The sequence below is a fragment of the Budorcas taxicolor genome, chromosome 5 (assembly GCF_023091745.1).
Source record: "Budorcas taxicolor isolate Tak-1 chromosome 5, Takin1.1, whole genome shotgun sequence".
NCBI lineage: Eukaryota > Metazoa > Chordata > Mammalia > Artiodactyla > Bovidae > Budorcas > Budorcas taxicolor.
Window position 1 is genome coordinate 8,444,953 of NC_068914.1, and position 21,692 is coordinate 8,466,644.

The 21,692-nt window shown below is 41.8% G+C and overlaps 1 protein-coding gene and 1 non-coding gene across 2 annotated transcripts in view; both read right to left on the bottom strand.

The window, feature by feature from the left end:
* The window catches only part of NRG3 (neuregulin 3), a 1,234,309-nt gene that overhangs the window by 572,143 nt on the left and 640,474 nt on the right, over positions 1 to 21,692 (bottom strand). The gene's annotated exons all lie outside the window — the stretch shown is intronic.
* On the bottom strand, positions 5,735 to 5,806 carry TRNAC-ACA (transfer RNA cysteine (anticodon ACA)). The gene has a single exon. It is a non-coding gene; the product is annotated as a tRNA-Cys (tRNA).

Genomic DNA, 21,692 nt, shown 5'->3' on the forward strand with positions numbered 1-21,692 from the left:
AACACGTGGATTGGGGGACAAGCAGAGGGATGAAAGGTGATTATGGAGGGTTAAGCCCTAGTATTCTGGCCTGGAGAAACCATGTATAGTCCACGGGGTTGCAAAGACTCGAATGCGACTGAGTGACTTTCACTTTCACAAGCTCTCGTGAGGATGCTAGACAGGTCTTCTTCCAACAACAGTAGACTGTCTTATCGATCGACTGCAGATATTCACAGTCACCTTATTCCATGGAAGGAATGCATGTTCACTAGGTTTGACCATGTGACTTGCTTTGCCCAATGACATGTGAACAGCTATATACTCTGAGAGAAGCATTAGAAGCTAATAGAGAGGAGGAGAGGGTGAGATGTATGGAAAGAGTAACATGGAAACTTGCATTACCATATGTAAAACAGACAGCCAACAGGAATTTGCTGTATGACTCAGAAAACTCAAACAGGGGCTCTGTATCAACCTAGAGGGGTGGGATTTGGGGAGGAAGATGGGAGGGAATATATGTAAACTTATGGCTGATTCATGCTGAGGTTTGACAGAAAACAACAAAATTCTGTAAAGCTATTATCCTTCAATAAAAAAAAAATTATTATTTATTTTTAAATGAGATAATCCATGTTATATACTTAACATATCTGGCACAAAATTTAAAAAAAAAAAAGAAGCTAACAGGTTTGAATCCGTCTTCTCTTTCCCTATGGCAGGAGGATCAGCATGTCCCATTATAGCAGCTGCTTTAGGAATGAGAAGACATGTAGACAGAGCTAAGCAGAGCTGTGTAGAGCAGACACAGCAGAGAGGAGAAGAAACAAACAGATGTGAATAGATGCCATTGTGAAACGTAAATAAGAAAAAAATGATGAGCCACTGTGATTTGGGGAGTAATTAACAGACAAAATTGATCATTAAGCCAACTCAAAGACAGATACTCGGAAAGACTTACAAGGGATCCTGCCTCCTTTCCCACCCCTCCCCACCCCAGCACAAATAAAATTTCCCATTTTTCCATAGGCACAGATTATTTTACTTAGGATATTCATGTCAGCATACAAAATGCCTTTACTGAGATATTATTAATGTATCATAATATTCACCTTTTGAAAGTGTATGAGATATTATTAACATATATAAAATTCATCTTTTGAAAGTATAAAATTCAATTTCCTTCTTTCTGTGTATTTAGAGTGGTACAACAATTACCACTGCTTAACTGTAGAATATTTTTATCCCCCAAAGCAACCTTGTATTCTTAAACAGCCATCTTTCCCTCTGCTTCCTAGTCCCAGACAATCACTAATCTAATTTTTGTCTCTGTATATTTGCCTATTCTTGACCTTTCATATAAATGGAAATAGGCAATATGTCAGTATGTGGTCTTCTGCGCCTGGTTTCTTTCATTTATCCTAATAGATGAACCTCAATAACATTAGGAACTCTCTTTTAGGACAAGACAGACACAGCTTTTTTGATGGTAGTTTTTTTTTTTTTTTTTTTTTTTTACTATCTGTCAAGCTTGTATATAGATAGGTAGATATAGATATAGTCATATATATGGTTACATATATATTTATCTGAGCCAGAAGTATTACTATTCCCACATTTCAGACCAAGAAACTAAGGCTCAATGATTTAATTCAATTCATTGAATGTTTCATAGCTATTAAGTACCAGCATCAGTATAAAAACCCAAGTCAGTTTGACTCCAGCTTCCATGCTTTTTTCCTTTCACATTACCTTATATGATTTCAAAGGATTATTTCTCTAAAAATGTCAGTTATCTAAGGATACTAAATTGGATGGTGGATATCCTTCAACTTTATGCCATGTGCCTTTCTCCATTGTCTTGCACCAAAAAAGAAACACAAGAGAATGGCTCTGCGCTTTCTAAATAGGCAAGGAAATTTAAAAAGCAGATAAAAAGTCAAAAGTAGTTAACAAAAGGAGCCTGTCTGTGTAATCCACTTCCCCCAATCAATTATTCCTTACATAAAAGAATACTAAAAAAGATTAGAAGTTCTTGTCTATTGTTTTTAATTATTTTGAAGTTTACACTGGTATGACATATAAAAAGACATAATAGGATAAGTCTAAAGAATCTCAAACTAGTTTTCAGGAGCACAAGTCTGATCTCACACGGCTGGAGCATCCCTGTGATCTCTGAACAGCATTATTCTCACTCAGTCAATAGAGGTTATTGTGCTCTATTAAAGAGCTTAGTGTTCATGGTAGTACACAGCTTCCTAAGTATTTAGAATTCATGTTATCACTTTAGATTAATTATGCATTTAAAAACATATGGTTCAAATCCCAAAGAAAATTTGATTGGAGAATTCTGCAATTAGATTTAACCAATAGTTGCTTTCTTTATCCCGTCTTATGTCACTGAATCATTGGCCTTAATACAGTTTCAGATGCCTCAGAATCACTGTAAACTCTACTAGTCTTGGACAGAGATACTTGTTAAAACAAAACAAAACAACAACAAAACAGTTACCTTTCCTGGTCTTTACAAACTGACTCCATGCAGAGAAAGAAAGTCACTCATCAGCCTAATATGAAGGCTTAGGTTCTTCTATGGGCTTTCATAGGTATTTGTACTGTGTGTGTGTGCACTTTTCTAGGTATTTGTACTCTTTACGTGTGTGTATGTGTGTGTGTAGGAGGGTGGCTTTTCCAGGTATTTGTACTCTTTATGTATGTGTGTGTGTGTGTTTTATAATTCCCTTATATACACAAGTATTTTTAAATATAATACATTAAGAGTCCCATCCTTGTTTTCTCTTGGGGCTTTCGCTGTCTATTGTATTCTTTAATGAGGAATTTCTTGTCTCAGGAGTCTATATGTCTGTAACTATGCTGTAATTTTCATGAGCCATGCCTGCTGCTTCCTGTGCTTCCACTTGCCTGAGATGCAAGCTGCCTTTTTTTTTTTTTTTTTTTTTTTGCTGTCTCAACTCCAATGTAGGTTAAAGAGACCAATCCCTAAGGCAGTTTACAGATTATAATGTTGCAAATTCAGTCCTCTCTGGTCTCTCTGGTTCATTGAAGGCAACTGGAGACTAAACCACCACTTCCTCCCAAGTGTGCTTCTGCACTATGCTGAGAATGGGGTAGGAAAGGGCAAATAAAACTGCCACAAAATTCTGTACCATTTCAAACTTGGCCTTTCGTGACTGGGTGTTCACCTAGTTACTGTAGATCTTTGACTGATTTTCAGAATTCTTATACAGTTTAGTTAGTTTCTATTTGTTTTTTAAATCCTATGGAGGAATGTTGTTGATCTCATTCTACCTTTTGACTCTTACGTACTGAAAAAAAAATTTTTTCCCACACCTAACACAGTTGATGCATTTCTCCATGTCACTGGCTATCTTTCATCTTATAATTTATTCATCTTCTATTTTTTATTATTACTCTTGTCACCATCTAAATGCTTCAAAAGCACAGAAAAGTTGTTTTCCTCACACAACATATAACTCAGTGCTGGACTCTCACTAGGCACTCAATTTTAGCTTGATGAATTGAGCACAATAGAAAAGCAAGCCTAAGTGTGTAGACATTCCATCAACTAGCACCATGAGTACCGTCACCATTTTCCCAACTGTACAATCACAGCATTGCTTTAGACTGTGTGTCAATAGTTGGGTATGTGCACAGAAAACCCCACAGTGATCCTGTTGAAATTCTGTAGCTGATATATTGTTATGTTAGCAGACTGTTTTTGGAGATTGCAGCAGGCACTGTGCATCCGCTCAGAAGGAAAATGAGCACCACTTCTCTACAACGCCTGTAACCACATCCCTTCCCTCAGTGAAAAGTGGGTATTTATGCAGAGAGAGAAGGTAGCATTGCTCCTATTGATTTGGCTTATCCAAGAGATTCTAGAAACAGCTCTGGCATTTTCAAGAATAAGGGAAAACACAAAAGCACTAAATACATGAGTCTTTCAATGTAGAGTTTAAAGTAAAAGATTGTTGGATGTAAATTAATTCCTGTTATCTGAGATATTAGGGAGAAAAGAAAGTGAAAGGGATAACATGCTTGGTTTTCATTACCACTCACAGGAGTCCTTCTGAAGAAAGACGTTAAATGTCTCCCCTGAGGTGTCTGTTGTCCTCCTAATTGAATTAGTCAAGTAGAAATGCACGTTATTTGGACACGGATACCCAAGGGGAATTGCTATAAAGTGGATATGTCCAATAACCCATTAGAAAATACTGTATTAAGTAGCCTCTATAATAAGACAATATCTTTAACTAAGAAGACTTACTGAAAGTCAGCATAAATTGTCTAAATCTCTTTCTGTATCTCTCTTCCCTCTAAAACAAAAATAACTGGACTGTTAATTGTCACTTATGCACTCTGGATCTGTTTTTCACAGAAAGTGAATTTCATCATTGAACTAATGTATTTTAAGAATCTCCTGTGTTTCATATCCACCTTGTTATGTATGCATCTATTTGTGTCAGGCACATACCCATCATAAATTATGTTGAATATTTTGTTTTCTAAGTCCCAGCTTTTGGTATTCCCAGTATTTTTCCAATACTTAGCAACTCCTTTTTCATAGTTACCAAAGACACATGAAGAATTAGGCCAAGGTTAATTTTAAAATGTAAAATATTACAATTACATGGAAGTGAGAGACGGTATTTGTTCTAGTAAATATATGTGTGTGTGTGTGTGTGTGTGTGTGTGTGTATAAATTCAAATATGATTTTATTCTCGCCGTCCACTCTTATTAAGTAGGTTGCCCTTTTGGACATGTACATACCCCCTCACACAGCAAGTGCTCAGAATTTATTTGCTGAATGAATCCATCATAATTTGGCTCCAAACTCTAAGAAATATGTAAAACTCAATTATTTATAAAATCCTCTCAGTTTTAATTTCCCCTAATGTTATGTTAGCAACTTTTGAGGGGACAAGATTAGACTTACTTGGTGTGTGTGTGTGTGTGTGTGTGTGTGTGTGTGTGTGTGGATGTACACATATTTTGTGGATAAGATGCCATTTGAATGGGGTCAGAGGAATAACATTAGCAAATGCCTTCAGAATGCTCCATGCTCTCTCAGTAGTTCAGGTGGGGTGGTAACCCATGGGCAACTAGGTTTGAGAGAGGAATTTCAGCAAGGCTGAGCAGAAGGGAGGAAAGGAGAAAGCTGAGTTCTGGTTCCTGAAGGAGCCTGGAGGCCCTGTCAGCTCTGAACAGAGAGGTCTGGGGATCATGGCAGAAGAGAGACAGCTGCAGACCCAGGGTACTGGAAGGCTAGGAACTGTGCGGGCAGCAGTTCTGGGAATGGGCCAGGCCCGGCTATCCAAGCAGAGGCCCCTGATAAGCTGAACAGTGCAGGGGGAACCAAGTAGGGAGCCTGGAGTCTCTCGTATCAGCTAATAAGTATAATTTCCTGGAACTAAAGGCAATTTCAGGAAGCATAACTATGGTGAAAAGGAGGGTTGTGGAAGCTGACACTGAGCAGAGGTGGCCAATGAGCCTCAGGCTAAGGGTGGAATAATGACTGTACTAAATGTCACCGAGCCCTCTGACTCTGACAAAGAGCTTAGCTCCACCCAGCTGGATTCTATGCACCATCTGCCTCTGCCACAAGATTATGAGCTTTCTCTGTAAAGCACTATCTGGTGCCCACAGGCTCCCGATAAACCCTACCCTGGGGATGCAAAATCCTTCTAGTTTTAAAGTACTGCCGAACTCTTCAATTTGAAACTCCAGAGGTTCTTCCCAACCCGGGGATCGAACCCGGGTCTCCTGCATTGTAGGCAGATGCTTTACCATCTGAGCCACCAGGGAAGTCCTGTCTTTGTCATGACCACTAGTAAATAATGGCCATTCCTTTTTATTGAATACATGCTATATGCTTTATACATACCATCTCATATTATCCTTTTAATACTTTCTGGTGAGACAAGAAGATTGAAGGCTTAAGCGATTCAGCCACTTAAGTTCCCCAGGCCTTGAAAAGTGAACCCCAAAAGCTAGAAGTTTCATCCAGCTTGATCTGGCTCCAAGGCTTGAAGATTTCTACCAATCTACTTGGATCTTATTGGAAGATATCTTTTTACTGAAAATATTAATAAGTTAACTCTAAAAACATTGAAAGACAAATTTTTAGAAGGAATCTCAGAAACCCATGGGCCTTGTTTTATGCTGTGCCTTGTTACGCCACAGAATTTAAGGCCAACATCTTAGAATCAGGCTGTAAAGAAGTCAGAGGGAGGCTGGCTCAGAGCAGAATGCACACACATCTCTAGGGACTTCTGCTTCAACATCCTGAAAAGGCAGAACCAGGGCCCAGTTTTACACAACTGACTAAATAGAATGGGATGAAAGCAATTACCTTGCCATTCATTGCATTTCTTAGTATGCACAGTCAAAGATACCAGGAGAGAACTCCTGTTTTGTTTAACCATAACCAAGAAAGTAAGTATGAGAGAATAGTAATAGTGACGATACACATTCTTTTCACTTTCTAATCTGAACTACCATATCCAGTAAGTAAACACTTTGAACTAATATGTATGCAACATACAAGAACATATGCCCCCATGCCAGAGCTAGCCATGCTTCTTGTCCATTCAGGAAGCCAAGGCCAGGTGCCCAGAAAAGGCAGCGAGACTCCTAAGCATTCAAGGACCACGATCTCCGCACTCGTGACCAGCTCATTACTTGCTGTGCACACTCACTCCTATTCTAACTATGGCCTAGAAATGACCATACCATGAAGCTTCTTTCTTGATCAGTTAAGTCATCCAGGTTCTTCATAGCATATCCTACATTCCCCCCAAGAGAGACAGTATCTGCCTCTTGAAATGCCACCCATCTTTGAAGGCCTATTTTAAATGCTTTTGAATCTGACATTTTGGATCCTTCTTTGACCTACTCTGTGGGCCTGGGTTTCTTGAAAGCATAGAACACAGGCTTTTTGTATCTGATAAGTGTTATATTTCTGGTATCTCAGTACCTGGTACACACAGATGCTCAATTAACGTGCACAACACAAAGAGAAGGGGAAAACAAAAGGGAAAAAAAGAAAAAAAAAACACCTAGACATGAAGACAGGAACAAAGGAGGGCAGGAGGGCAGGAATAAAGCAAGGGGACATGTCTCCTTCTACTTCAGAACTGATTTTGAAAAGCAAAATGAAAAAGAACTCAACAGAACAAATGAATGACCAGCTGCCTTACAAACTTACCAAAGAATCGATGTAATGAGTCATAGATGATAATATATGGGTATTATCTCTTACCTACCTACCTACCTGCCTATCTATTTCTCCATCCACCATCTATCTATTCATCTCTCCCTCACCCTTCCCCATGCCCTTGCAGTTCCACCAGAACAATAGTAATCGGAATAGCTACTTCTTCCAGGCTTGCTAAAGATTCAATTAGATGCAATAAATCTAAAGCTCCATCCGATATTCCGCAAAGCATTTCCCAGTAGCTGCGGTGCCTGAAGTCATTCTACTCTTGGCTATAATTCAGCACCCTTCTCACATAATTCTCTGCCTGGGAGATATCTGTCAGGTCTTTTTGTATCACTTGTCTCCTGTTGGACAATGCCAACATATCCATAGAAATTCCCTTCCCAATGTGGAGATTAAAAAAGGAGGGAGAGGATGATAACTATTTTTCAAAGTGAAGCAAGTCTAGGTCACACTGAAGGTTTCTAAAAGGTAACCTCAATAATTTAGTCCCTCGGCCGTCCTCTCTCTGAAAGTCAGACATGTACATTCACGAGAACTATTTTATATCACAGCTCAGTTATTAAACCTGCTGCCACAGCCATCAGTCCTTCCTTCATAAGAGCTAGGCACTGTCACACCTCTCCAGTGCAGGCTGGTGGAGGGAGGCAGGCTTTAGAATCACATAGCTTAGGCTTGAGTCTCAGTTCTGATACTAGCCACAAATTCTGGTGCAAGGCCACAGGACCATTATTTAGTTCAGTTTTCTTATCTATACAAAGGGGACTCTAATACTTCATAGATCATTCTGAGGATTAAATGTGATTGCCTTAGTTATACATTAAAACCAGGAGCAGCATACAGTAGCTACTGGGAAAACGTTCACCATTTTCCTTAGGAGTTACGTGGGCACAGTGTTGCTAGTCACTCAGTCGTATCCAACTCTTTGTGGCCCCACAGACTGTAGCTGGCCAGACTCCAGCTGTCCATGGAATTCTGCAGGCAAGAATACTGGAGTGGGTTTCCATGCCCTCCTCCAGAGGATCTACCCCACCCAGAGACTGAATCTGAGTCTCCTGCATTGGCAGCTGGATTCTTTATCCTCTGAGCCACTAGGGAAGCTCCATGTGGTCACAGAACAATTATTAAAGGGACCTACTGTATAGCACATAGAACTCTGCTCAGTGTTATGTGGCAGCCTGGATCGGAGGGAAGTTTTCTGGGGGGAGAACAGATACATATGTAAGTATGGTTGAATCCCTTTGCTATTCACCTGAAACTATCACAACATTGTTAAGTGGCTATACCCCCAAATGAAATTAAAACGTTTATTTATTTTTTTATTTTAAAAAACGTATAACATTCAAGACACACATATATTCACAGAAAGATCATATTATTGATGCCTGTTTGCTTGAAATCTAGTTAAATTTAACTCCAATTATCCTTCTCTGCCAAGGAGGGAAAAAAAAGAAATCAAACATACTCACAATTAAGGAGAAATTCTTCCCTCAACATACACTGAGCCCCATCATGGTGGAAGGGCCAGGGTTCTCTAGTGGCAAAACACACTAACTTATGAGTCACGTGGGTCACTAATGTGTGCTCTGCTGCCCTGACCTCCTGTTTCCTTTAGATCAGAGAGTCCGGGACCTGGGGGCCTCTGCTGTAGGTGCACGGGCTTCCCCCTCTGAAGGCAAGCCACCTTCCTGGGACGATTCCTGGGTACACCTCTTCCTTAGGCCCCACAATCTTTCCTCCACCTCCCAGGATTGCAAATTGCCTTTGGATCAAGGGAAAGCATCTCCTATTTCTACTTGGTTCCCTCAGAGGAACTCTGCCTCACAAATCTTCATCACAAATTTGGCAGCTTGGAGAAGATAAAATTAGGAACAAAAGCATCCTCTAGGTCAGGAAGCCCAGAGTCTGTGACCTTCTCAAGTGAGGAAAAGAGGACATGCATAAACATGAATCATCTCAGAGTTTCTCCTGCTATAATAGTAATTGCAAATATTTGAATAGCTAACAGTTAGCGAGCATCATGATAAGCTCAGAAAAATATCAGCAGTTCTACAATTAGTGACTAAACTTAAAAGCAAAATCAAGCACCTTTATGCTTAAAGGGCTCCTTCACACACCATCTCACTTGGTCCTGTCCTCTGGGAAGCAAGCACAAATGGGACAATGGTCCCTGTCCGTGATAAGTTTTGAAGGCTCTGCATAGTCAATCTGTGGGCTTGCCAGCTTGCATGTCCCTGGAGCTCTTGAAAGACACATCTCTATCTGGGCTTCCTCTGTGGTCAAATGGTCCAAGTCACAGTGTAAGAATCCACACCCCAGCATCACACTCCTTTCCCCTCCCTGTCCCACCCCCTCATTACATGGGTTGTTCTGTTAAATGGCTCTAAGTTCTGCGCCTAAACTGATACACCAACATTGTGCTAAAGTCTCAACTCCTTCCAGGAGGCCACACCGTGGTCCTCCCTGGGTCTCTTGAGGAGCTTTTCTTCAAGACCCTGACAACTCTTTCCACAAGGAAACTCCTGTCTGCCACCTTGAGACTCTGCCTGTTCCTTAATGCCATCTCTTGGTTTCCAGGTCTGGGATCCACTGACCCCAGGTGCCTGCTGGATTACCATTCATCATCCAACTTCTTCCAGCTTCCTAGCCTCCACTGCCTACCCGTTTCCTTTCAGTTTATTTCTAGGGCCTGGCTTGCCTTGTCTGGTAATTCTCTATCTCATGTGGCCCTTTGTCTAGCTGGTCACAATCAGAGGAGTCCACTTCCATTAGAAGGTAGATGTTGGCACTGACTTCTTCCCAACAGAAGGGTCAAAGGGTCAAAGAAAGGAACCTGGGAATAGCTTCATGGACCCTCTTCCCCCACACCCAAGTGCTTCTCATGATGTATACCTTCTTCAGGGAAGACGAGCTGGGGGGCTCTCTCTCTTAGTCCATGATCTAAGGGGTGGTATTTGAGCTGAAAAGAATGTTATTCCAAAGGTAGTCAGAGTTGTTGTACCAAACAGGAGAGACAGAGGTTGGAGAAGAGGAGGATGAGGCAGAGGATAAAGGGCTTGGATCATGCATCAAACAGAGATGCCAGAGGCAGGTGCCCAGCAGTGAAGGCAGGAACAAGGCAGGTCAAGGGAATGGAATAGTGGGCAGGGCAAATGAAGTCAGGCAGGTGGGGACCTCAGTCTAAGTGGGGATATATGGGCCTGGACGACCATGCTGAGTGGATGAGGTCTGTCTTGGTGGACAGGATCAGCCCTTACAGAAGCCCCTCAGGCTCTATGGATTCAGAAGCAGGTCATGTTCCTGAATTCTTACTGCACACATGGCTCTATGTCACAGGCTCTATATCAACTAATCTATACAACTTCTCTTAGAGGAGATGATTGTGCACATGTAAAGGTATTGATAAGGGCTCGGCAAAATTAATATGAAGGCCCTGTCCTCATGACTAATGAATGGAACACAGAGGTTACATTTAACACAGGGTTCAAGTGATTTCAGTGCTGCCTACCTCCATTCCAGACTGGGCTTCCCTTGTGGCTCAGCTGGTTAACAATCCACCTGCAATATGGGAGACCTGGGTTTGATCTCTGGATTAGGAAGGAAAAGGCCTTCCACTCCAGTATTCTGGCCTGGAGAATTGCATGGACTGTATGGTCCACGTGGTTGCAAAGAGTCAGATGTGACTGAGCGACTTTTACTCACTCCGGAATGGTCCTCTAGCCTCTCCCCCAGGTTCTGGGCTTGAGTCTCGGGCGGTCCTTGATCCTATTTTCTTCCATAACACTGTTTAACATCTGCTGCAGAAACAGCTGAGCTGGGACTGCTGACTGCTTTTCAGCTCCGGGCACCCAGGCACGACTGCCCTTCGGCTCTTGTCAGTGGGACAGAAACACTGGACTGACAGTTGCTAAGTTTTTGAAGTTAAACTATTAGCCAGGGAAAATAAGGGAATCCTGTACTAATCTACTACAGGGAGCTAGATCTTGGGGAAGCATCTCCTCTCTTCTCCCAAGAAATTGGCCCAGTTGGGACTCCCAGTTTGGTCAATGTTTTGAGTCACAGTGGGACTGACTTGAGATATCCCAGAGGGAAATTGTTAACTTGACACCTAATTAGTCAACCAGCAATCTCCCACGAATGTGATCCTTCTCTGCTTCTGCTGGAGCCTAATTAAGACCCTAGTGTGGCTGTGACTTTGTGCCAGGGCTGTTATTCAGTTAATGGCCCATTATTGTTAGCCTTGAGGCCACTCCTGTGTGCCACTGCAGAGACACTCATCAGTAAGAAGGAACAGTTTAAAAGGGCTCCCAGGAGAATAAACCACAGACCACAGCGCAGGACACTCCCCACCACTGTCCCCAGCATCACACCCCCCCCCCCCCCCCGACCTAGGCAGCCCTATGGGGCTGAGAGCAGTAGTCAGAAACCTAGATGCATGCCCCTCCTCCAGCACCAGGATTGGTGGCATGTAAGGCCAGCACTTAACCCTCTGTAAGTTGAGGATAATAATTTTGCCTCTAAGTGGCTGCTGATGTGAGGGCCATAAACTCTGTAGTGTCTAGAGCACTGTACAAAAGTGAGTAGTATTAGTATCATTACTCTATTCTGAGCCCTATTTTCTGACAATTAATTGATGGATGTAGTTCACGTTTCACGTTTGCCTGATTTCCTCTCTCACTGTGCACTGAATCTAATGTCATTTACCAAGATTTTCCATTTTACCCTAGAGAGGGGAAGCCTTTGAAACTCACATTAGTGCCTGAGAAGCTGCTGAGAGGGTGGGCTTCCTGATCCTTGCTGTGATCTTAGCCTGGCCCTAGGGCTCACACTGACCACTCTGTGGCCCTTTGACTTATAGGCTGTCCCACAGTGGCAGGGAAGGCTGGCCCTTTTAGTTCCCCGTGACATAAATATCCTGGAGATCATGTGTGTGTGGATTCTTTCTCCTTTAATTGGTAGTTTGGGTTCCATTGCACAATCAGCCTTCCCTCCATCTAGTCAATCAGCTCCTGCAAATGCACTGGGTGCTTCTCAGGCTCCATAATTATGACTTAGTGTCAAAAATGGAAAAGTGAAAAGCAGCAACTCTAACCGTATAACTTGGAGGTGAATGTCAGCTCTAAGAAAAATGTTCCTGAAACTGATCCCTCATATATATTTGCTGCTGTTTAGATCTTATTTTTGAAGGACATCGAAATCTATGTGTCTAAAATCTGATGATTTAAAAGCCACCAGACTCTTGATGGTAATAACACCCTTTAAGTCTCAATTTTCTTATCTATAAAATGGTTCTGATACCCCTTTCCTCAGCTCATTCACAAAACTCAGGGGAGTGAGAATAAAGATGGACAGTAAAGTCATATAATTATTTTAAATACTAAAGTCTATATCACATTACAGATACCAGATAGTATTATTTATTGATAAAATATTTTTTTATCAAGACATGGAATTAATTTGTAATAAGTTACCCAGCAATGGCTCCTCATAATGTCACCCTTCAGGGCAACCCTTTACAAGATTCACTCAGTGATATGATGATATCTTATTTATTTATTTTTACTATCTAAATTGGTTTGCCAAATAAATCTGCCCTGCGGGGCTGCTGCTGAACTAACTGTGCAGAGGCACAGGGTCTGATTCAGGCAGATGAGGAGTTTTGTCTCCTGGCTTTGCCATGAGGTAACTGTATGATGCGGAGAAGGCAATGGCACCCCACTCCAGTACTCTTGCCTGGCAGACCCCATGGATGGAGGAGCCTGGTAGGCTGCAGTCCATGGGGTCGCTAAGAGTCGGACATGACTGAGCGACTTCTCTTTCACTTTTCACTTTCATGCACTGGAGAAGGAAATGGCAACCCACTCCAGTGTTCTTGCCTGGAGAATCCCAGGGACAGGGGAGCCTGGTGGACTGCCGTCTATGGGGTCGCAACGAGTTCGAGGCGACTGAAGCGACTTAGCAGCAACTGTATGATGTCCAGCTATTCAGCCTCGGCATGGTTTATAAAACACACAGTAGGCCCTCCTTTTATGTAGCTCCTTATCTTTCTAAATCCTCACAGTGCTGCTTAATCAACAATACTACCGGACATGACCAAGGAAAGGCCCCCACACAGGCCTTTGCCTCTAAATCCTGGGTTTCCACTACTACTCAGTAGCTATTTCAAAAGAGAATCGGGAATGTGAGTTTCCCCTTCTAGCAGTGTCCTTTAGCATTTATGTAAAGAGGGAGAACAGTCTGGATGCTGTTCTTGACAAATACTTCAGCTACAATTAAATGTTGCTCCTGTACTTAGGACAAAGGACAGCGATCAAAGAAGACTAATTATAATGAATTATGGTCCCATCCCTCTCCAAGTCTGTGCTTGGTATTTCAGCTGCCATGTGAATAGATGACAAGGCTGAGGAAATAACTGCCTGCCATCTGTCTGAAATTTCAAAGCAGGAGCAAAAACTGCTCAGAGGGCAAGCCAGTTAAAGATTAATTAAAATCCTAAAAGTAGTGCCCAGTAGTCATTTTCAGAGAGCATTCAATGTAGGAGGCCAAGTATGGCTGGGAAGCTGAAAATCCAGTAGTGACTTCGTAGGTGGACAGACAATGGAGAGATGAAAGCATGCAGTGATCCTACCTTCAAGATGCAGCCCAACCTCGTCCTGATTTTTTTTTTCCCCATTTTGGCCATTTAGGCAACTTCCCTGAGTGATAATTTCCATATCAAACAATAAGGAAATCAAAAACAAAGACAGTGACCAGCCTATCTATCTTGCAATATCAACTTCAAACTTGTATAATAATATTTCCCACTCAATATCTCAAAATAAAATTCATCATCTTTCTCCCCAAAGCTGCCCTTCCTAAAGCATCTGTGTCAGTTGGTCTCCCAATTATCCCCAACTTGGGGATCAGTACAGCCCACCTCTTTTACTCACCACCGCCCCTCCACCCATGAGATGAAATATCCATTCGGTATTTCCAGTCCATCTCCTCTTCTCAGCTCCCACCTCCATGACTCAGCATCTCTGGCATCATCTCCTCTTTGGTCTCCCAGCTCCCAGCCTTGACCTCTCCACTCCATCACTCATGCTTGCTGCTAGGGTACTCCCCATAAACTATAAGTCCCAACAGGACATTCCCCTGTCTGAGATCCTTTAGTGGAACTGCAACATCTATTAAGGCAAATTTATAATTTCTTGTAAGCAGTGGAAACATTTTTTGTTTTAATTTTGGAGCATCAGTATAGAAAACTAACACAGGTAGAACTGCAAAGGTAAAAGAAGGAAAAGGTACTCTCTAAAGTGTTATCTGCTCATCCCTCAGGACTGTCGCTGAATTACCACTATGAACTCAAGAACATATTTCAGCTTAGATGATGTAAAGTCTCATGTTGGTTTCCCCTTCATCTCCAACTCAGTCTCTAAGGATATTTTAATGCTAACATATGATACAATTGGCTGTTTTACAGCAGAAATCTCTTACATTTGAATAGAGCTTCACAGTTTATTAAGCACTTTCATATAACACTAGTCAAGTATCAGCAATGCACCAAGCACTATGCCTGGCATTGCCAAAACAGAGTAAAAAGTTCTCCCTGCTCCGTCTCATGTAACTACTGGTTTATAGAGTATACAGATAAGTACTAGTCTGAATCATGTGAAATAATGAAATGGTCAGATTATCAGCAATTTCATATAGTTCAGTCTGTGGGGTCTACATTCCACAGGGTTCAATCCACAATCAGTGTTACTGGGTATGACAAGTACCATGATGAAAATATGGGACCTAAGGGAGCACAGAGGAGGGAGGAAATTCCAGCCAGAGACTGGGAAAATGTTTCAGTAGAGGTGGTGGAGAATGGTGTAAGCCATCAATTCAAGTGCACACACAAAAGCATAACTTAGCAACATGCAATGTGAGACAGAGCAGAGATGCACAGTAGGCAATCTGTATGACAAATGAAGAGAGGAACATCTCTTCTCCAGCACAGATGAGGACTGCTTAAGGGATGCGTATATGGGAAGACAGTGGACCCTTCCTGGGAAGGAGCACCGGTGCTCCACACCTGCGCTTCCCATGGCACAACTCTACCAGGGTGACAGAGACTGCAGAGGCCACCATGACCACTGCAGAGCAGGCTTGTTGCTCCTATGAAACTTCCTGCCCAGCCAGAGACCCTGCCTGCTCCCCAACAGATCCCCCACCGTGCCGTGATCCTGCAACATACAGATCCAGGAAACACACCCTGTTTCTTAAGTTTGCATCATCTTAGGTTCAGTCTTCCCCTGCACAGCAGGGAAAACAGAATCAATAAGAAGGACCATTGAGGCAAAGGGGAGAAAAAAAGTAATAACCCCTGAGTAATCAGCAGATATCCTGTACATGGTCACTACAGGCTATGTGTGAGACTGCATAGAATGCATGTATTTCACAAACATGACATGTAAGTCATTCTTACAATGTTTAAGGTGGGTATTATTTTCCTTATTTTACAGAAACAAACCACAGAGAGACTGCTTTACCTAATGTCACTCAGAGCAAAGGATGGAGTCAGTCCTAATCTTGAAAGCTGGCACCCTTGACCACTTTGTGTATAGGCTTCCATAATCCAATGCACCAAGTTCAGTCTATAATTCACACTTTATAGTTAATATTTCCATTGTTCCTATTTTACAGATGAGAACACTAACAAGAGGGACAAAGAAAAAGACAGTTATAGGAGAGGGCTTATACAAGTTAGAATGTGGGGACATCAAAAAGGGTGAAAGATGTCCTCTACCCCTGTTGGGGAGAAACAAGGGTGAGATTCCATTAAGAAAAAGGAAATAATGACCTTGCCATTCGTCAACTCCTCTCACTGTTTCTAAAATTATCCCTTGTCTTTTCTGTCAGTATCACACTCCTGAAAACCATAGGAGTGAGCCAATGAAAACAAAGCTGTTCGCCCTTGGATCTTGTTGGGACCAAGAGGAACTTTTATGGATGTATGCTGTGGTCCAGGCCCCCAGCAAAATGACATTCCGAGAAAATCAGGACTGGCAGGAGCTGGAGAAGATGCCTTTGCTATTTTGAGGGAGGTGTTATTCCCTTTGCCTAGGATCAAGGAGGTGCTGTTGCAGGGTACTTAGGGGGAGGTAGGTTCTAAATGTCAATGGTGCTGCAGAGATCTTGAGAAAGAATTCAACATAAACAGAGGGGAAGTTGCATTGAAGGTGAGAGAGAAGGGAGATTTCTAGACCATAAACTTCTGGATGAGGACAGGGCCTGGGTCAGCTTTACTCACTATTGTAATCCCATTGAAATGATGCTTGATGCACTGCAGGTGTTTAACAGATGTCTGCAGTAAATGCATGCCTGCCCTTGTACTTGTTACAACTGAATCCTGTTAGTCTGGTGATTCTGATAACAACCACCATAATAATTATAGCAGTAGCAGCAACACCAAGTAGAGACCAGTGGAACCCTGCAGAGGAGCCTTCAGCCTGGTGTGGCAGGATCCACAGCCCACAGAGATGCAGGTAAAGGCTCACATTCATGCCAGAGCAACTGAACAGAGAAATAAATGGCAGATGTGGCTCAGGATGGTACACAGGTGACATGATCATGGCAGGAGAAAAGCAAGAGATGGTGATTCTTCAGTGGCCTCAGCAACCTCAGAGTTTAGTATAGGAGAATGGACCAGGGGCCATTTCAGTAGCAGTCCTAGACATGGATATGGGCAATGGTGCTTTGGCTACTGTGAGACAGACTATTTCAATCTATGAGATACTTAGGGTAAACGGAGAGACTCAACTCAGGAGGCTAAGGGCATTCCATTTTCTCATGTTGGAGATATGGTGCTGAAAATGCTGAGTGTTCATATTTTTAGGGAGAAAACAATGGCAACCCACTCCAGTGTTCTTGCCTGGAGAATCCCAGGGATGGGGAAGTCTGGTGGGCTGCCGTCTATGGGGTCGCACAGAGTCGGACATGACTGAAGTGACTTAGCAGCAGCAGCAGCATATTGGTAAGTTCTCATTTTTACCTCAATTAAGAAAATACCTCCAAAAAATGGATATTGTGTTTTGGGTTATTCTTTCCCACAATAAGCAGCCATTTAATTTCAGACAATATCATCTGGGAATTTTTGCTTGAATCTTTTCTAACTAGAATAAAAGAAAGTTCAATTTTTAGTATGAAAAAACAAAATTATAAAAAATTTAAAAATTAGTACATGGAAATAAAAACACACCATTAGAAATGCTTTGGTAAGCCTGATTGCCTGGGGCTCCTCCTGGCTGGGTACTTGGTCTTTCTCGGGTCTGGCCACCCCTAAGTGCTGATGATGTCTTCCTCTGGAGCGGAGGTTCCCACCAGCATCTACGTCTTTGTAGACACCCTACTCTTCCCCTTCCCTTTAGCCAGCTGCTTCAGAAGTCTGTGCTGTGGAATGTATCATTTCTTCTCCCTAAAATACCTTGGACCATCATGGTACCTAGAATCTATTTATTTTTCAAAAATTGAGATAGTATTAGGATCTCTTTGAAATCACTCCCAAGTGAAGTAATCACTCCGTATACAAAGCTTCTGTGCATTTATTAAAACAAATCACAACAGACCATAATTACCTCTTCACCTGTCTGATTCCTCGTTCCACTCCTTTAATTAGTCTCTGATTCCTCTATTAGGCATATTTCTTACTGCTATGTCTCCTGGCTATTTTCTTAGTCGGCAGCAAAGTGTGGTGTGAAGAGCTGTCATAGTTCAGTTTTCAAGGGTACAAATGGAATCTTGAGTAAGTTACTAAATTACTTAAAGTGTCTAGGTCTTGATTCTCTTGTGTATAAATGAAGATAATATTATCTACCCCACAGGAATATTGTGAAAATTAGATGAAGAGTATGTTGCAAATGTTTTCCCCAGTTTTGTGTTTGCCTTTCAAGTTTTAGTATGCCTCTTGACATACAGATTTCTTTTAATGTTGAAATACCCAAATATACAATCTGTCTTTATAATTTCTTCTATTGCTTTTTTGTTTAGAACACCATTTTCCTTCCCTGAGGTCAAAAAAATACTTACCTGTGTCTTCTTCCTCCTCCATAGTTTCATGTTATTCATTTAAATGCTTACTCCATCCGAAATTGTTTAGCCAAGTTTGCTAAATGGTGTGAGATGAAAAAAAAGAGCTAATTTTTTTTTTTCATCTGAACGGCCATGCGGCATATACCAAATGATTGATCCTGTCTTCATTGATTGGAAAAACCATCTTAATAAGACATTCTATTGTACACTCGAGGCTTTATATTCTATCTCCTTGATCTGTTTTTAAAATTATCCTAGTATGATTTTATCTTTCTGAATATTTGTATAGCAGGTACTATCCTCCATTCTTTGTCTCCAAAATGGTCTTGTCTGTTCTGTTTTCTTGCTTCTCACAAGTAATTTTACAAAAGGAGATAGCTCATTATTCAAACTTCATAATCAGAAAAACAAAACTATTACAAGCACATGAAAATAGATATTACAGATGAAAGATGTAGCACATAACTTCTTTTTATTAAACTTCTTATATTGTATTGAAGTGTGAACAACCGTATTGAAGTGTGCACTACAATGTTGTGATGGTTTCATGTGGACAGCAACGGGACTCAGCCATAAATATACATGTATCCATTCTTCCCAACGGAGAAGGCGATGGCACCCCACTCCAGTACTCTTGCCTGGAGAATCCCATGGATGGAGGAGCCTGATAGGTTACAGTCCATGGGGTCGCAAAGAGTCAGACACGACTGAGCAACTTCACTTTCACTTTTCACTTTCATGCACTGGAGAAGGAGATGGCAACTCACTCCAATGTTCTTGCCTGGAGAATCCCAGGGATGGGGGAGCCTGGTGGGCTGCCGTCTATGGGGTCACACAGAGTCAGACACGACTGAAGCGACTTAGCAGCAGCAGCAGCAGCATTCTCCCCAGTGCTCTCTTCCCACCCAGGCTGCTATAAAATATTGAGCAGAGCTCCATGTGCTATATAGTAGATCCACTGTTGCTTATCCACTTCAAATATAGAAGTATGTACCTGTCCATCTGTATATCTATAAAATGAGATTTCCTTGATCTCTCTCCATTAAGAGCTGGCATCAGTGAAGAGAGGGTCCCAGAAGAGGCATCATCTCAGAGAATGTGGAGCTGTCAAGACTCCATTAACACTGTGGATATACCCATGCCTAATAACACCTGGATCACAGGAACAGAAAGCTACTATCACCTAGCAACTGACTCAGGCATAAACATGAAGATAACAGTAATCACTATGATCTACTGAGCAGCTACTATGGGCCAGGCATAGCATCAAGTCCCCAAAGGTGATAAAATGTAGTGATTATGGGAATGAGCTTTGGATTCAGATAGTCCTGGGTTCCAGTCCCAATTTTATTCCTAATCAGCTGTCTGACTTTAGGGGTCTATAGCCTTTCTGTGCCCCACTCCAGTACTCTTGCCTGGAAAATCCCATGGGCAGAGGAGCCTGGTGGGCTGCAGTCCATGGGGTCACAAAGAGTTCGACACAACTGAGCGACTTCACTTTCACTTTTCACTTTAATGTATTGGAGAAGGAAATGGCAACCCACTCCAGTGTTCTTGCTTGGAGAATCCGAGGGATGGGGGAGCCTGGTGGGCTGCCATCTATGGGGTCACACAGAGTCGGACACGACTGAAGCAGCTTAGCAGCAGTAGCAGCAGCAGCATTTCTGTGATGAGTATGCCTATGACAATAGCTAGAACACAGAGAAATTCCCACAGTGACCCTCCCCTGCAGCTCATATCTTAGAATTATCAAATTCAATTCCCACCAAAAGCAGTTGAGCTTTAAACCTTCTCTTTGTTAAATAAATAAGAAAACAGAGGACCAGACAGTGAGATTCCTGCAAGTGGTTAATGCAGAGCCAAGTCCAAATTAGGTTTCTCTGACCTCAAAGGCTCCTGCTGTTTGACCTACATGCATTCTCACAGTACAGAAGCCAGGTACCATTTATATGTAATATATTGGCTTCACTTCACATGGAGCTATTGTTATTTGAAGGCAATATTGTATGATGCTTAATTTAGGATTTTTTTTTGTTGTTCATAATTTTTACCATTGAATTAATGCAATGATTATAGAAGACTATTCTAGAAAGGGATGAAAACTGATTTGGAGATCTGGTGACCAACTCTATAGATTTGCCTACACTCTTGTTTCTTGCTGTAACAGTTGACACTGTGAGTTATGTTAGCATATTCTGCACACACATGAAAGAAGCTCTCAAGAAAAAAGAAAACTCTGAAAATAAAGACAGTGTGCTTCAACAGTAAGTGAACCGTGAACTTCCAGATGTTCAAACTGGATTTAGAAAGGCAGAGGAGCCAGAGATCAAATTGCCAACATTTGTTGGATCATCAAAAAAGCAAGAGAGTTCTAGAGAAACATCTACTTCTGCTTTACTGACTATGCCAAAGCCTTTGACTGTGTGGATCACAACAAACATGGAAAATTCTGAAAGAGATGGGAATACCAAACCACTGTACCTGCCTGAGAAATCTGTATGTTGGTCAAGAAGCAACAGTTAGAACTGGACACGGAACGACAGACTGGTTCCAAGTTGGGAAAGGAATATGTCAAGGCTGTATATTGTCACCCTGCTTATTTAACTTATATGCAGAGTACATCATGAGAAATGCTGGACTGGATGAAGCACAAGCTGGAATCAAGATTGGCAGGAGAAATATCAATAACCTCAGATATGCGGATGACACCACACTTATGACAGAAAGTGAAGAAGAATTAAAGAGCCTCTTGATGAAAGTGAAAGAAGAGAGTCAAAAAGTTGACTTAAAACTCAACATTCAGAAAACTAAGATCACAGCATCTGGTCCCACCATTTCATGGCAAATAGATGGGGAAACAGTGGAAACTGTAGCTGACTTTATTTTCTTGGGCTCCAAAACCACTGCAGATGGTGACTGCAGCCATGAAATTAAAAGATGCTTGCTCCTTGGAAGAAAATCAATGACCAACCTAGACAGCATATTAAAAAGCAGAGACATTACTTTGCCAACAAAGATCCATCTAGTTAAAGCTATGGTTTTTCCAGTAGTCATGTATGGATGTGAGAGTTGGACTATAAAGAAAACTGAGTGCAAAAGAATTGATGCTTTTGAACTGTTGTGTCGGAGAAGACTCTTGAGAGTCCCTTGGACTGCAAGAAGATCCAACCAGTCAATCCTAAAGGAAATCAGTCCTGAATATTCACTGGAGGACTGATGCTGAAGCTGAAACTCCAATACTCTGGCCAACTGATGTAAAGAACTGACTCATTTGAAAATACTCTGATGCTGGGAAAGATTGAGGGTGGGAGGAGAAGGGGACAACAGATGATGAGATATTTGGATGGCATTACTGACTCAATGGACATGAGTTTGAGTAATCTCCGGGAGTTCGTGATGTACAGGGAGGTCTGCTGT